This window comes from Protobothrops mucrosquamatus, unplaced genomic scaffold (assembly GCF_001527695.2).
Source record: "Protobothrops mucrosquamatus isolate PMUCROS unplaced genomic scaffold, P.Mucros_1.0 scaffold2458, whole genome shotgun sequence".
Classification (NCBI taxonomy): Eukaryota; Metazoa; Chordata; class Lepidosauria; order Squamata; family Viperidae; genus Protobothrops; species Protobothrops mucrosquamatus.
The window spans coordinates 225,864-241,743 of NW_015388530.1; the positions used below are offsets into that span (position 1 = coordinate 225,864).

Consider the following 15,880-nt stretch of genomic DNA (forward strand, 5'->3'; position numbering starts at 1 on the left):
TCCTTCTAATATGTCCTTTAGCATCATCCCTTACTTGTTTCAAAAAATTCCCATTTTCCATAAAAAAAGCAGTTTTTTTATCAATTCGCCATCTCTCTTGAATTTGTCTATACACAAGCCAGGAAAAGTCTGGATACTTCCGTCTCAAAACTTCTATTGATTTGAGGCACCATTCACCACTACCACTCAAATATAACAAGTCTTTATAAGATGGCGCCTCCATAACCACAAATCTTGGTATAGTCAGAAAAATATGTGATGGTATCACCCAAATTGGAAGTTTAACATCAAACTTAAAGAAATATTTTTGCCAAACTCTTAACAATGCAGCCCTTATTATATGGTTTCTAAAAGTTTTGTCAATCTTTTTCTGCATAAAGAGATAAGCATGCCACCCAAAGTACAAGTCCCATCCTTCCAGGTTCAATATCCTCTTGTTGGATAAATTAATCCAATCCGTCATCCATGTCAATGCACAAGAATCATAATAAAGTATCAAATTTGGAGCTTTAAGTCCTCCACGTTCTCTAACATCTTGAATAATCTTAAATTTAACCCGTGCCTTCTTGCCTTCCCAAATGAAGCGGTTCAAGTCTCTCTGCCATTCTTTCAAGTTAAGTTCATTTTTTAAGATAGGTATCATCTGGAATAAAAAAAGAAACTTAGGTAGAATATTCATTTTGATGGCCGCAATACGACCCAGCAAGGAAAAGTGAAGTTTTTTCCACATTAATAAGTCTTTTTGTACTGATTTCCACAATTTTTCATAATTATTCTGATAAAGTTTCATGTTAAGAGGATGACAAGAAAATTCCCAAATACTTGACTTTATTAACCACTTCGAATCCTGATATCTGCATAAGTTGATTTTTATCTTTGGCCATCATATTCTTTGTAAGAATTTTAGTCTTTTGAACATTAGTTCTAAATCCAGCCACCTTGCCATATTGATGCAGCACTTGCAACAAAGTTTCCAGTGACTCAATTGGTTGAGACAATGTAAAAACTAAATCATCAGCAAAAGCTTTAAGTTTATATTCTTTAGCAGAAATTCTTAAACCTTTAATCGTTGTAGACTCTCTAATTCTAGATAGCAGAATTTCTAATGACAATACAAATAATAGAGGAGAAAGTGGGCAGCCTTGTCTAGTACCTTTTTGTATATCTATAGGCTCTGTCAAATCTCCATTTATAATTATTTGAGCAGTCTGTTTTTGATATATCGCCTTTATAGCTGTTTTGAATTGATCTCCAAAGTTCATATAGTCCAACAATTTATTTAAAAATTGCCATTCCAATTTGTCAAAGGCCTTCTCCGCATCAAGAAAAATAAAAGCCGAAGGTATTTGATTATTCTTGTCCAAATATTCCAGTAGATTTACAATTTGCCTAATGTTATTCTTCATGTATCTCCCAGATATAAAACCAGTTTGATCATCATGTATATAATGTTGTAATATCTGCATCAATCTATTGGCCAAGATTTTTGCAAAAATTTTATAATCCACATTCAGCAAGGAGATAGGTCTATAATCTTTAAGTTCCAAAATTTCTTTGTCATCCTTCGGTATCAAAGATATAAAGGCTCTTGTCCAAGACTGAGGTATTTGTTCTCCCAACATAATTCTATTGAATAAAATTTTTAAAGGCTGTAACAATATGGCTGACAATGACTTATAATAAATTGCTGTTAAACCATCCGTCCCAGGAGCTTTACCAACTTTCAATTGTTTAATTGCATTTAAAATTTCATCTGTTGTAATCTCTTCATCCATAATTTTCTGCTGCTCCACTGTAAGTTTATATATAGATGAAGATTGTAGATATTTGTCAATGTCTTTACTATTTATAGTCTCTGAGGAGTATAAATACGAATAAAATTCAGTAAATGCCTTTTTAATCAGTTCTTGTTGATGAATTTCACGATCTTTGACCAAAACTTTAGAAATAAGCCTCGCCTTTTGTCTCTTACGTATCTGGTGAGCCAACCATCTCCCCGGTTTATTTGCGTTAGCAAATGTGTTATGTTTAATATACTTCAAGTTGGTGGCCACCTGATCAGCAATTAATAAGTTGAATTGATCTTTAAGCATCTTAATAGAGTTTTTTAAGTTGATATCTGTTGGTCGTTGTAATAATAATTTTTCCTTCCTCCCAATTTCTTTTTCCAAGTTAAATCTAATCTGCATTTGCTTACGTCTATAGGCATTATTCATAGCAATCAGTATTCCTCTTAAATAAGCCTTGCCAGCATCCCATACAATATTTATAGAGGTTTCCTTGTCCATATTGAGTTGAAAGAACTCTTCCATAGATTCCTTCAAAGCCTTAACCTTATCTTCATAGTTAAACAAATTTTCATTTATTCTCCAAGATTTCCTCTTTGTTTTTTGACCAATCTCCATCCACACCATGCTATGATCAGACAAAGTTCTAGGGAAAATTTTAGTTTTGTTACAGCCTGTAATTAAATCAGTCGATATCAAAACAAAATCAATCCTTGAAAAAGAGTCATGTCTGTGGGAAAAAAAGGTAAAATCACGTTCATTGATATGTTGTAATCTCCAAGCATCCATCAATTCTAAATCATCTTTCATGGCAAAAAAAGATTTAGGTAGTCTGGAAAGGGTTACATCCTTAGAAGTTGTCTTTTTGTCTTTTAACGTATCCAAAACCCCATTCCAGTCTCCCATAACAATCAAAGAGTTATAATCCATCGCCACGATTTTCTGATGTAAGTGCCTATAAAATTGCTTTTGAGCTGCAAGTTGATTGGGTGCATAAACCCCTATTATTAAGCACTTTCTTCCATTTAGATTTATTTCCACAAATAAGTATCTTCCTTCTTTATCAACTTCTTTTAGAACAGGTGAAAGATGCCTTTTAATATACATCGCAACCCCAGCTCTCTTTTTTAAGGCAGGTGCAGCAAACAGGTCTCCAAGCTTAGGGTTCAATAATAGTTTTTGATCTTTAGCCAGAATATGAGTCTCTTGTAAACATATAATGTCATTATTAAAATGTCTTAAATAATGAAAAATCTTACGTCTTTTATGGGGAACGTTCAGTCCACCTACATTCCATGATATTAGCTTACTCATTAGGAGACTTTATTCCACTGACAAGACTAGCAGCATATGACTTCACAAAGACCTTAGGACGAGCGCCACCTACTGGCTGTGAAATAGCCGGTATTTGACAATCAGCTGCAGGAGTATCAGCTGGTGGTCGAGCTGTCATCTGTCTTTCCTTTTCCTTGCGTCTATGAGCTGCGCGCGTAATCCTTTGTTCCTTCCCATTAGCTTTTGGGCTTTCCTCTAGATCTTGAACAGAGGCAGAAGAAAAATCCACAATCATCTGTTCAACCACATCGGCCCTCTGAGGTGTAGGTGGGCGTTCTGATTGTAAAACAGACGCCATAAAGTCTTTAGCTTTACTAATCGAGTTAAGCCTGTAGTGTTTGCCAGATATTGTTACGATTATGCCCACCGGTATATCCCATCTAAAATTTATTTGTCTAATCTTCAACTCTTGTGTCAGGAAAGCATAATCTCTGCGCGCTCTAAGTATTTTTGCTGGGATTTCTTTTAGAAGAATAATATCTTGATTCAAAATTTTAAATCTCTGTTGGTAAAAGAGCTGCATTATTTCATTACGTCTAGATTTTCTTGTAAAATATATCACTATATCTCTAGGTAAGTTCCTTTGTCTTGCAATCCAGGAGTTTACCCTAAAGGCACGTTCAATTTCCAGATAGATTTCCTGACCGCACGACAAAACGTCTCCAAGTGCATCTGCAATTACTTGTCTTAAGTTCTCTTTTGGATCCTCAGCCAGGCCACGAATACGAATTGCAAACTCCATGTCACGAAATTGGGCGATCAGCACATCACTCCTAACATTTTCCAGACCCTCCTCTACAAGCTCAAGTCTTTGGTCACTTCCTTCTGCTTTTTGCTCATTCTGTTCCAGCCTCTCTGCTATAGCATCCACATAATCCGCCAAGCCCTTAAAAGCAGTTGCCACATTCACACAATAATCATCCTGCTTCTGTGCTAAATCATGCTGTTGTTGTGATAACTCCAGTTGTTGCTGCGATAATTGATCAAATCTATTTTGCATTTTAACATCCATCTCTTGAAACATCTCGGTCATTTGCTTAATAGTTGCAGCCATCAGATCCTGCAGCTCTTTGCCGGAGGGCGGTGGAGACGAAGAAGATGGAGGGTGTGACGGGTGGGAAGTTTTTGAAGTTGGCTGAGGTGTCTGGGTCATCGGAGATGTATATTTTACAATCGAAGGCGCAGTTTTTTTCGAAGCCATCTTTACAATATAATCCAATTTGTTAAAAAGTCTTGTAAAGAATTCAGCCAAAGCAAATAATGCGCCAGTTAGAAGTAACAAAAGTTCAAACCGGAAATCACTTTCACTTCTTGCTGAAAAGTATCAAATCATCGCCATTTTAAGTTCACTTTCTCATTCCAACTCAAGTACAGAGAAGAACATATTATCCAAGTTAGAGTATAGTCCATAAATTACAAGACAGACTTCCAGGGTCGGTTCGTCTGCTTATACGGCAAACTCACAGTTTTCTTTAAGTTGCAGCGGTGACGGCAGCTTCTAGCTTCGCTTTTTAGCGAAGGCGTCCTGGATCGCGGAGAAGCCCGGGGCTCCGGAGGAGTTCTCACCTACATCGTCCACAAGGGACGACTCGGGAACTCAACTCCTACCTCGGGCAGCTCACCTATCCCCCTATGCCCAGGGGAGAGGTATCAAGCCGTTTGACAGCTNGTTCAAAGGCTAAAAAGTTGTCCCATTTGGCGTTCTGAGGGTCTTTTAGAGTCTGTACAACAGCCAGCGCAATCTGCAGAAGCCCGCAATGATTTTCAAGAGCATCAATTTTCTTCTTGAAAAGCTGGATATACGTGTGAAGCTGATCAGGGGTGACTCTCCCTACGATGCAGGGGAAAATATATATATATTTATATATATTACAGTCGTTCTCAAGAATATAGAAATAAAGCCAATGGAAAATGTAATCCATGTCTAGATATATTCAGGCAACATTTTTATGCAGGAAATAATATTTTTCATTTGTTCAATAATTTTTCCCCCCTATATCATCATGGCTCTCTTGTAACACTATAAAAACGTAATTCCTCAATAATTATTAGATGCCTTTCAAGATGTAAACCAGTGCACATCTCCCAAAGTCCCTTCCTTTTTTAAATTATAATAAGTCACCTGTGGAAGGAAGGAAGGAAGGAAGGAAGGGAGGGAGGGAGGGAGGGAGGGAGGGAGGAAGGAAGGAACAAAGGAAGGAACGAAGGAAATACACTAATATAGGCCAACAACAGAAAGCAATATATCTGTGAGTCCATTACTAAGTGATGATTCTCAGGGACAACAGAAGGATGAACTCTGTGGAAAAAAAACACTGTTTTTGGTGTTCCAAAATGAATAAATCCAGAGCGATAGTACAGAGGAAATCACATGTGTTGGTTTGTTCCTTGATATATTATTATCTCTTGTTTTGCTTAAATATTATCCAAAATCTTTGTTCTGGAAGCCCAACTCGGAAAAGTTAATAAGATTGCAAGGAACAAAATGTCTCGATCATTACGGCTTACATATTTCATTGACTGAATTAAAGACAAGGATGTGCATTCTTCTACTAATTATGTTAAAAGTTATTTATGATACACCCATTTGAACTGCCTGGATCTCCTGATTTCGCTGGCACTTGACAGTAACAGTGGTCCAGAATGCAGTGGTGTGGGCAGTAGGTGTGCATGCTTTATTATGCTCCTGTGAACCATTGTTTATTAGCAGTCTTCCAGGTACAATTCAAAATACTGGTTATCTCCTATAACAGACATGTCAAACACAAGGCCCGGGGGCCGGATGCGGCCTGCGAAGTGGTTTCATGTGGCCCGCGAAACCATCCTGGAAACAGTGAGGGAACGGCCTCCGCTGCCTTGGCCCTGGCCCAGGCCAGCCGGGAGCCAATGTACAATTTTGTGGTGGCCATCTTGGCACTTGCCCTGGTGGACCATGCCTTGGCACTTTCTCCGGTCCCACCCCCTTCTGCCAGAGACCCTCAGATCTGTCCCACTCCTGCCCAGGCCCCCGTAGGCACCCTTGACGCGAATGATGTAGAACTGGCCACGGCCACCCAGTAGGCCACACCCACTCCATCCATGCCCACCCAGTAGGCTGCACTCACTCTGGCCACACACACCCCAGCCCCCCCAGGGCAACCGCAATGCTGATGCGGCCCTTAGTGAAATTGAGTTTGACACCCCTGTCCTATAAGCCCTTCATGGCACAAGTCCAACTGATTTGAGGGACCACCTGTCTCCAGCTGTCCTATGAGATTGGGCATGCTTTGAATCTCATCAGTTAAACAATGATGCCTAGCAGGACCCAAGGAGCATACTTAGTTATAGTATCTGCCCTCTGGAATGATAGCCCCCAAAGATAATAATAATAATAATAATAATAATAATAATAATAATAATAATAATAATAATAATAATAATAATAATAATAATAATGATGATGATGATAAAGTTGGAAGGGACCTCGGAGGTCATCTAGTCCAACCTCCTGCTGAGGCAGGAAACCCTATACCATTTCGGACAAATGGCTGTCCAGTTTCTTCTTAAAAACTTCCAGTGTTGGCGCATTCACCGCTTCTGGAGGCAGGTTGTCCCACTGGTTAATTGTTCTAACTGTCAGGAAGTTTCTCCTTAGTTCTAGGTTGCTTCTCTCTTTAGTTAGTTTCCACCCGTTGCTTCTTGTCTTGCCTTCAGGCGCTTTGGAGAATAGCTTGACTCCCTCTTCTTTGGGGCAGCCCCTGAGAGATTGGAAGACTGCTATCATGTCCCCCCTCGCCCTTCTCTTCATTAAACTAGACATACCCAATTCCAGCAACCGTTCCTTATACGTTTTGGCCTCCAGTCCCCTAATCATCTTTGTTGCTCTTCTCTGCACTCTTTCTAGTGTCTCAACATCTTTTTTACATCGTGGTGACCAAAGCTGGATCCAGTATTCCAAGTGTGGCCTTACCAAGGCATTGTAGAGTGGTATTAATACTTCACGTGATCTTGATTCTATCCCTCTATTCAGGAAGCTATTGAAGACCTGGTTATTCTCCTAGGCCTGGGTGGTGGTCTGAAGATGGAGCCCTGTCGAATAAGGATGGTTTACACTGTATGTCTGACTCAGGTCACTTAAGGTTGTTTTGGTATTGTAAAGCTGCCAAGAATCAAGAGGGAATCAGCTCCAAACTGCTAGAATGAACAAGCAAAAATAATAATAATAATAATATTTCCCTAATAATTTACGCACTGAGTCTATTGATTCGTTCCATGTTTTGGCATGACTATCTGCCAAATGTAACTACTGTATCAGGAAATATTCATGGTATTAATCACGCTTGGAGGGAGAAGGGAGAACTTTACTACAGGCTCCCCATAATTGTTAGAGAATGCTGTACAGAAAACTCCTTCCTGACTTCTAAACAGCTATGGAGAACATCACTATAGGCTTTAATTTATTTGGCTTCATATACTGTACACTTTAGCTCAAAAACAGTACGCTGTATACATCAGATCCTTTGAACTGTCAAAAACTAAAGCCATTTTGTAGAACATTTCATACTAAATATGGTTACTCAATGTTTCTGCTTTCTTTATCTAATTTATGCTTTTTCCCTCACTAGCACCCAAGCGTCTCATATATACCGTAATAAAGGCATATATAACAAAGAGTCATAAAAACAAATCAAGGCAGCCACAACACACACAATACTCCTTCCTCCTCCTATTTTCCTCACAACAAGCCTATGAGGTGAATTGGGATGAGAAAGACTGGCCCAACTGGCTGTTTTGTGCTCTAACATAAAACTCCCTAGATCAGTGGTTCTCAACCTGTGGGTCGGGACCCCATTTGGGGTCGATCGACCATTTCATGGGGGTCGCCAAGCAAGGCTGTCCGCCATTTTTTTTGTCCGCCATTTTTTTGTCCGCCATTTTTTTTCCCCTTTTCCAGCGGGTGCCTTACCTCCCTTGGGCTGGGCCAGCTGGTGGTCGGCCTGCTCTGTCTCTGCCACTTGCCAGCTATGCCTCGGCCGGCGCAGGGGGCAGAACCGCGCATGCGCGGCACTCCCGGGCAGGGAAAGTCCTCGACTTACGACCAGTTGGGTAGTCCTCGACTTACGACCGGTTTAGTCCTCGACTTACGACCGGTTTAGTCCTCGACTTACGACCGGTTGGGGTCACGGCATTAAAAAGGTTGAGAACCACTGCCCTAGATCATGGCATCCGGCACTCTCAATTCCTGGCAAATAGATGGGGAAGAAATGGAGGTAGTGACAGATTTTATCTTCCTGGGCTCCAAGATCACCACAGATGGGGACTGCAGCCAAGAAATTAAAAGACGCTTGCTCCTGGGGAGGAAAGCTATGGCAAATCTAGACAGCATACTAAAAAGCAGAGACATCACCCTGACAGCAAAAGTACGTATAGTCAAGGCCATGGTTTTCCCAGTTGCAATGCATGGCTGTGAACGTTGGACCATAAGAAAGGCTGAGCGCCAAAGAATTGAGGCCTTTGAACTATGATGCTGGAGAAGACTCCTGCGAGTCCCCTGGAATGCAAGGCGATCAAACCGGTTAGTCCTAGAGGAGATCAACTCCGACTGCCCTTTAGAAGGCCAGATTCTGAAGTTGAAACTCAAGTACTTTGGCCACCTAATGAGAAGGAAGGACTCACTGGAGAAGGGCCTAATGCTGGGAAAGATTGAGGGCAAGAGAAGAAGGGGACGACAGAGAATGAGGTGGATGAATGGAGTCCCTGAAGCAGTAGGTGTGAACTTAAATGGACTCCAGAAGATGGTAGAGGACAGGAAGGCCTGGAGGAACGTTGTCTATGGAATCGCAATGGGTCGGACACGACTTCACAACAAATCCATTAATTCAGGGTAGAGTCAGGTGACTGGATGGAGCTGAGTATTTATTAGCTGGATGCCTTTCTTGATGCCATACAGAGTTCACAGTAGATATTTTTTTCTTTGCGCCCCAGGAGAGAAACATCTGCTGCTACCTAGGATTGAACTCTCAACCTTCTGATTGGGAAGCAAGCGTCTTTGCCACTAGGCCACCATGCCGCTCCATGGCTGGCTGGAGCATTCTGGGAGTTGAAGTCCACTCATTTTAAAGTTGCTAAGATTGAGGAAACACCAGGTTAAAGTAACAACATTTACAGTATTTCACTCTCAAAAGCCATTTTGCAAAGACAGGCCTAAATGGGGTTTATGTAATGTTCAAACTAAATTTCCAATATGTATTTCCTCATGATGGATGTGTGGTACAGAGATACTTGAGTTCCAACTCAAACATTCAAAACTGTTGGGAATATGAGGCTCATATAAATTTTTTCCTGTTTCCCCCTTTCGCAATGTCCAAAGATGGTCACAATTTGTTCTTTTTTTCATATCTTGGATGTTCTTTCATGTTCTGAACAAAGTTCAGACGTACCTTATCTCCATAAATCTGTTCTTTCCTTTGAGGTTTTCCCCCCCTTCCCTATGTACTTACAACACTAGTTAAGGGATTTACAGTAGCTTTACTCCTGCCTCTTGAACAAAGGCTGCTGTACCAATCTATTGTTACTTTAGGCTAAATCTGCCTTGTGCTTTTTAATGAGATCCTTTAGCCTTTTGTGTTTCATTCCACATAGTTTACTAAGAACTAAGGAGTCCCTTTTCCATTAGTGGAGGAGGGCAATAGAAAGGAGGGTTTGTTCCTCTTATCCTCCTGGTGGTTCAGCTTTTATCATTCAGCATGCCAATAAAGGGACAGAATAAAGGGATTCAGGCTCCCTTCAGATTTACTGTCCCCTGTTAAAACTGCCAAGCAAGGCAGGCTACTTCTGAAGTCAAACCACTGCATTGATGGCAAAGCATCTTTGGTTGCTCAATAATATGCTAATAGACAAGCTTCAAACAAAAGCATTATGAATCATCACTCTCAGAAGCTCTCCATGCATCTGATCACCAAAAGAGGACCTGAAAAAAAGGGAGGGATGGCCAAATAGCAGCAGTATTTACACGGACATTTCTCTCTCTCTCTCTCTTTGTTTTAGGAATGTCCTTGTCATCTTTTCATCTTTCTCATCTCACTTCTCATTTTTTCTACTACCTTCTTCTATTGGTATCTTATGATTTATCAGTTGTTCTTTGTATCTTGTGATTTATGATTGCATCTTATGATTTATGATCTATGACCTATCACTTTGTTGTCTGTATGTACATTGAGAGCTTATGCACCGGAGAATTCTATTCTGTATTCTGTATCTTATCCCATTCCATTTATCCTATCCTATCCTATCCTATCCTATCCTATCCTATCCTATCCTATCCTATCCTATCCTATCCTATCCCATTTCATCTGTTCTGTTCTGTTCTGTTCATTTTATTCTATTTATTCTATTCTATTCTATTCCATTCCATTCCATTCTTATTCCATTCCACTCCACTCCACTCTATTTTCTATTCTATTCTATTCTATTCTATTCTATTCTATTCTATTCTATTCATATTCTAATCTATTCTGTTTTATTCTGTTCTGTTCTATTCTATTCTGTTCTGTTCCGTTCCATTCCACTCTATTTTTTATTCTATTCTATTCTACTCTATTCTTTCCATATTCTAATCTATTCTGTTCCATTCTGCTCTATTCTGTTCTGTTCTGTTCCATTCCACTCCACTCTATTCTATTCTTTCCATATTCCAATCTATTCTATGCTTTCCATATTCTATTCTATTCTATTCTATTCTATTCTATTCTATTCTATTCTATTCTATTCTATTCTATTCTATTCCCTATCCCTATCATATCCTGTTCTTAAGAATATTAAAAAATAGTGTAAGTGGTCCAATCCTAGATTTTGCTGATCAGGACTGAATGACAAGGACTTAGGCATTTGTTTCTAGATAAGAGATGAGCTATCAAAGGAAGAGATTGTTTGTTGTATTTTAAGATGGTGATAAGTTACACCAGTGATGGCGACCCTTTTACAGACTGAGTGCCCCAAAACTGCCCCTGCCCTGCCCGCCTGCACGGCCACCCACCGCCTCCACAGCCCGCCACAGATCGCCCAGGCGGCCCCGCAGACGCCACGCCCTCTGCCTGCACCCCGCAGTATCAACTGTGCGTGACTAGGTGCGAGGGTGCAGTCTTGTCCCTGCTGCCCGGCTGCCATGTCCTTGGCTGCGCTGCTTCGCGCGGGCCATGCTCGGGGGCGATTCTCCTCTGGGGGGGCTGCTGGTGAGGAGGGGGCCGCGGGGAAGGTGGGGTTGGGGCGATGGCGTGTGTGCCCACAGAGAGGGCTCTGAGTGCTGCCTCTGGCACACGTGCCATAGGTTCGCCACCAGTGAGTTACACTTATACTTGTGATAAAGGGGGAAGCCATTTTTATATATTTTTCTTTTTCATTTCTGCATTTTCTATTTTTTTTTATTCCTTTATAATTTTTAGTTTCTATTTGTTTTTATTGTTAAATGGTAATTTTTAATCAAATTGCTATATATATATTTTTTTTAAAAGGAAAATTCAGTTAATGCAGGAATCCCACATGGCCTGATTACTTCACGGCTCAGCTTTGTTACTCAACTATTTCTCAGCCTGCACAATTGCTAAACCCTTTGAGGGACAGCAACACAATCTATTTCTTGTTATCTTTCAGGCCTCAACTACCCTTCTGAGACTTCAGATTTTTTGTATCGTAACACAAGTCTTTGAAATCCGTTGATTGTTGAAATCTGTCACTGTCCAAATGATCACGATTTCTTTGCTATATTTGAACAGATCAGACTTGCAGGCAGAGACAAATTCATGTTTTGTTGTAACATAGCCTTATCCAAGCTGAACTTTTCCCAGTGAATCTATAATTCTCAGAAATTTCAGCAACTAACTGGGAATTCTGGAGAGTTTTATTACCAAAATATTTGGATGGCAATATGAGAGTGGGATAGGCTTCAAAAGCATGTCATTCCTAGCAGAGCCTGCTATTGTTTTCAGATGTTGTAATGTTATAGTTTCAATTATATTCTATACGCTTTTGAGATTATCACAATTGTAATGGAGAGAGTTGGTAATCAATGTTATAAATAACAACAAATAAAGTAGCTTCTGGAAGCAGCAGAGATTCTACTTTGATTTAATACACTGATTTTTGCTCCCCCCCCCCCCAAATTGAAATTTTAGTAAATTTATGACTTCTTCTATTTCCATCCTCAAAATATCTCCCAAAGAATAAAACTGTGCTGCTCAAATTTGGCTCTTTATTACTAAATTCCAGTGGGACAATCTTAGGGATACATTGGATGGGATGGGATGCTAGGTGACTTCATAAAGCCCCTTGGTTTGTCCACATTTGCACAACCTCTTAGATTGGGAGGAGAGAGTTTCCATCAAAGAACGGTTGCTGGAATTGGGTATGTCTAGTTTAATGAAGAGAACGACGAGGGGTGACACGATAGCAGTGTTCCAATATCTCAGGGCTGCCACAAAGAAGAGGGAGACAAGCTATTCTCCAAAGCGCCTGAAGACAGGACAAGAAGCAACGGATGGAAACTGACCAAAGAGAGAAGCAATCTAGAACTGAGGAGAAACTTCCTGACAGTTAGAACAATTAACCAGTGGAACAACCTGCCTCCAGAAGCAGTGAATGCTCCAACACTGGAAGTTTTTAAGAAGAGACTGGACAGCCATTTGTCTGAAATGGTATAGGGTTTCCTGCCTGAGCAGGGGGTTGGACTAGATGACCTCCAAGGTCCCTTCCAACTTTATTATTATTATTATTATTATTATTATTATTATTATTATTATTATTATTATTACTACTACTACTACTACTACTACTACTACTACTACTACTACTACTACATTCTAAGCATTTTCATTTCCATGTTCACATCATATTGGCAATGCATATTGTGAACAAACTAAAAACATCTGCATAAAAGAAACCATTAACATATTTTGCCTCACATTATACTATTAGTAGAACTGCATTTTCCAATTCTAGTTGCCCGAATTTTCTGCAGAGGTTGACATCAAGAGGAATTTATAACATCAGCATGATTAAAAGATGCTAAAGCTTTCAGTGCAGTAAAGAAAAGCAATCCTCTATTTATCAGGGAAAAAAGGAAGCTGCACTGGCCAATTAAAAGACTTTATACCAAGGGTAGGCAACCTTGGCTCTTTTATGACTCATGGACTTCAACTCCCAGAATTCCTGAGCCAGCATGGCTGAGCTTGGAAACCTCTTCCTTTCTCCTCAGCATGGCTGGCTCAGGAATTCTGGGAGTTGAAGTCCACGAGTCATAAAAGAGCCAAGGTTGCCTACCCCTGCTTTATACTACTGTATCTCTCCACATGCACTTTGCTATTCTTTTCTAGACTTGAAAAAGAATCTAAAACTTAAGTGGATCCATTGTTCCCCCTCACCAATAACAGTATATAAACAAAAGGGGTAAAACCATCAATACGGCATAACAACTTAGATACAAGTGGTCCTCGACTTACGGACACAATTGAGCCCAACATTTCTGTTGCTAAATAAGACATCTGATAAGTGAATTTTGCCCCATTTTAAAAACTTTGTTGTTAAGTGAATCACTGCAATTGTTAAGCCAGTAACCCAGTTATTAAGTGAATCTGGCTTCCCCCACTGATTTTACTTGTCAGAAGGTCACAAAAGGGGATCACATCGACTCCGGGACACTTCAACCGTCATAAATACGAGTCAGCTGCCAAGCGTCTGAATTTGGATCACGTGACCACGGGGATGTCGCAACGGTCGTAAGTGTGAAAAACAGTCATAAGTCACTTTTTTCGGTGCCGTTGTAACTTCAAACGGTCACTAAATGAACTGTTGTAGATCGAGGACTACCTGTACATATAATTCTATTTGTGTATTAGAAAAAAGTATGGAGACAAACTCTCTCTAATCTTCTGAGCCATGGACTGGAAACGATCTTGTGGTATTTTGAGAAGATCTACAGAAATAGGATATGTGAAGACTTTTTATTTCGTCTTCGTCCGTACATTGCTCCCAAAATAAAGTCCCCCATTTCTTCCATCTTGGAGGTAAGGATATACATTTCCATATCTCTAAATCAGGGGATGGCAAATCTAGACAGCATACTAAAAAGCAGAGACATCACCCTGCCAACAAAAGTGCGTATAGTCAAGGTCATGGTTTTCCCAGTTGCAATGTATGGTCGTGAAAGTTGGACCATAAGAAAGGCTGAGCGCCAAAGAATTGAGGCCTTTGAACTCTGGTGCTGGAGAAGACTCCTGCGAGTCCCCTGGACTGCAAGGCGATCAAACTGGTCAGTCCTAGAGGAGATCAACCCTGACTGCTCTTTAGAAGGCCAGATCCTGAAGTTGAAACTCAAGTACTTTGGCCACCTAATGAGAAGGAAGGACTCACTGGAGAAGAGCCTAATGCTGGGAAAGATGGAGGGCAATAGAAGAAGGGGACGACAGAGAATGAGGTGGCTGGATGGAGTCCCTGAAGCAGGAGGCGTGAGCTTCAATGGACTCCGGAAGATGGTAGAGGACAGGAAGGCCTGGAGGAATGTTGTCCATGGGGTCGCCATGGGTCAGACACGACTTCGCAACTAACAACAACAACAACAAATCAGGGGATATCGGTGCAATACTCACAGAGAACAGGGCAGGCCCCAAACTGTTTCTCTGCAATTTCACTTCAAAGTTCTATCTACAATATTAAAAATAATGCTTTGAAGTTCCATGTGAAAATTTGAGTATTTTAATGGGGGGGTGGAGAGATGTGCAAGACCAGAAATATTAAGTAGTCCAAGACACTAAGAGCATCTCATTCTTACACAAAACACGACATCCAGTTTGCTCTTTTCCAATTGCACACCATCTACAATATTAGAGAGAGGGAGAGCAAAGAAATCAACGTGAAATATTATGAACATTATGGGAAATATCCTTCAAGAATATTCCAGTGGTTTAGGACTGTACATCCCAGGCAAAAGATTCATCATACAATTTCTCCAAGCTGATACAATACATACGTTTCAGCATATTGTTAGTCATGCAGATGAACACAACTGTGTCACTGTTCTAATTCCCTTAAAAACAAAACAGATTGTTCACGTCTGCAGAATCCACAGAAATGGTCTCCACGAAACAAAGGCATTAAAAACCCTAATTAGTTCAGAAAATTTAGCCTCCTGTCCAAGGAGAATCATCCCTCCTTATCAAATGAATAACCATTGTGAAGTCACGCTACTTCTAGTACAGCGGTTGTCAACCTATGGGTCGCGACCCCATTTGGGGTCGATCGACCATTTCACGGGGGTCGCCAAGCAAGGCTGTCCGCCATTTTTTCCCCCCTTTTCCGGCGGGTGCCTTACCTCCCTTGAGCTGGGCCAGCTGGTGGTTGGCCTGCTCCGTCTCTGCTGCTTGCCAGCTATGCCTCGGCCGGCGCAGGGGGCAGAACCACGCATGTGCGGCGCTCCCGGGCAGGGAAAGTCCTCGACTTACGACCGGTTGGGTAGTCCTCGACTTACGACCGGTTCAGTCCTCGACTTACGACCGGTTCAGTCCTCGACTTACGACCGGTTGGGGGTCGCGGCATTAAAAAGGTTGAGAACCACTGTTCTAGTACATTGGCACGGCAGTTAGTTAGCGGCGTAAGGGCTCACCCATGCTCATCTTGATTGGCAAATTTTCCCGGCTCGCGGCTTCTACTAAGTGTCTTCTAACTTCCATCAAACTTTCCTTCTGTTTTAGATTCATTAAGGACTCCCACAGAGCTCTAGCAGCTGGTTC

The 15,880-nt window shown here is 40.9% G+C and overlaps 1 protein-coding gene across 1 annotated transcript in view; it reads right to left on the minus strand.

The window, feature by feature from the left end:
• The window catches only part of SCFD2 (sec1 family domain containing 2), a 178,496-nt gene that overhangs the window by 132,217 nt on the left and 30,399 nt on the right, over nt 1-15,880 (minus strand). The gene's annotated exons all lie outside the window — the stretch shown is intronic.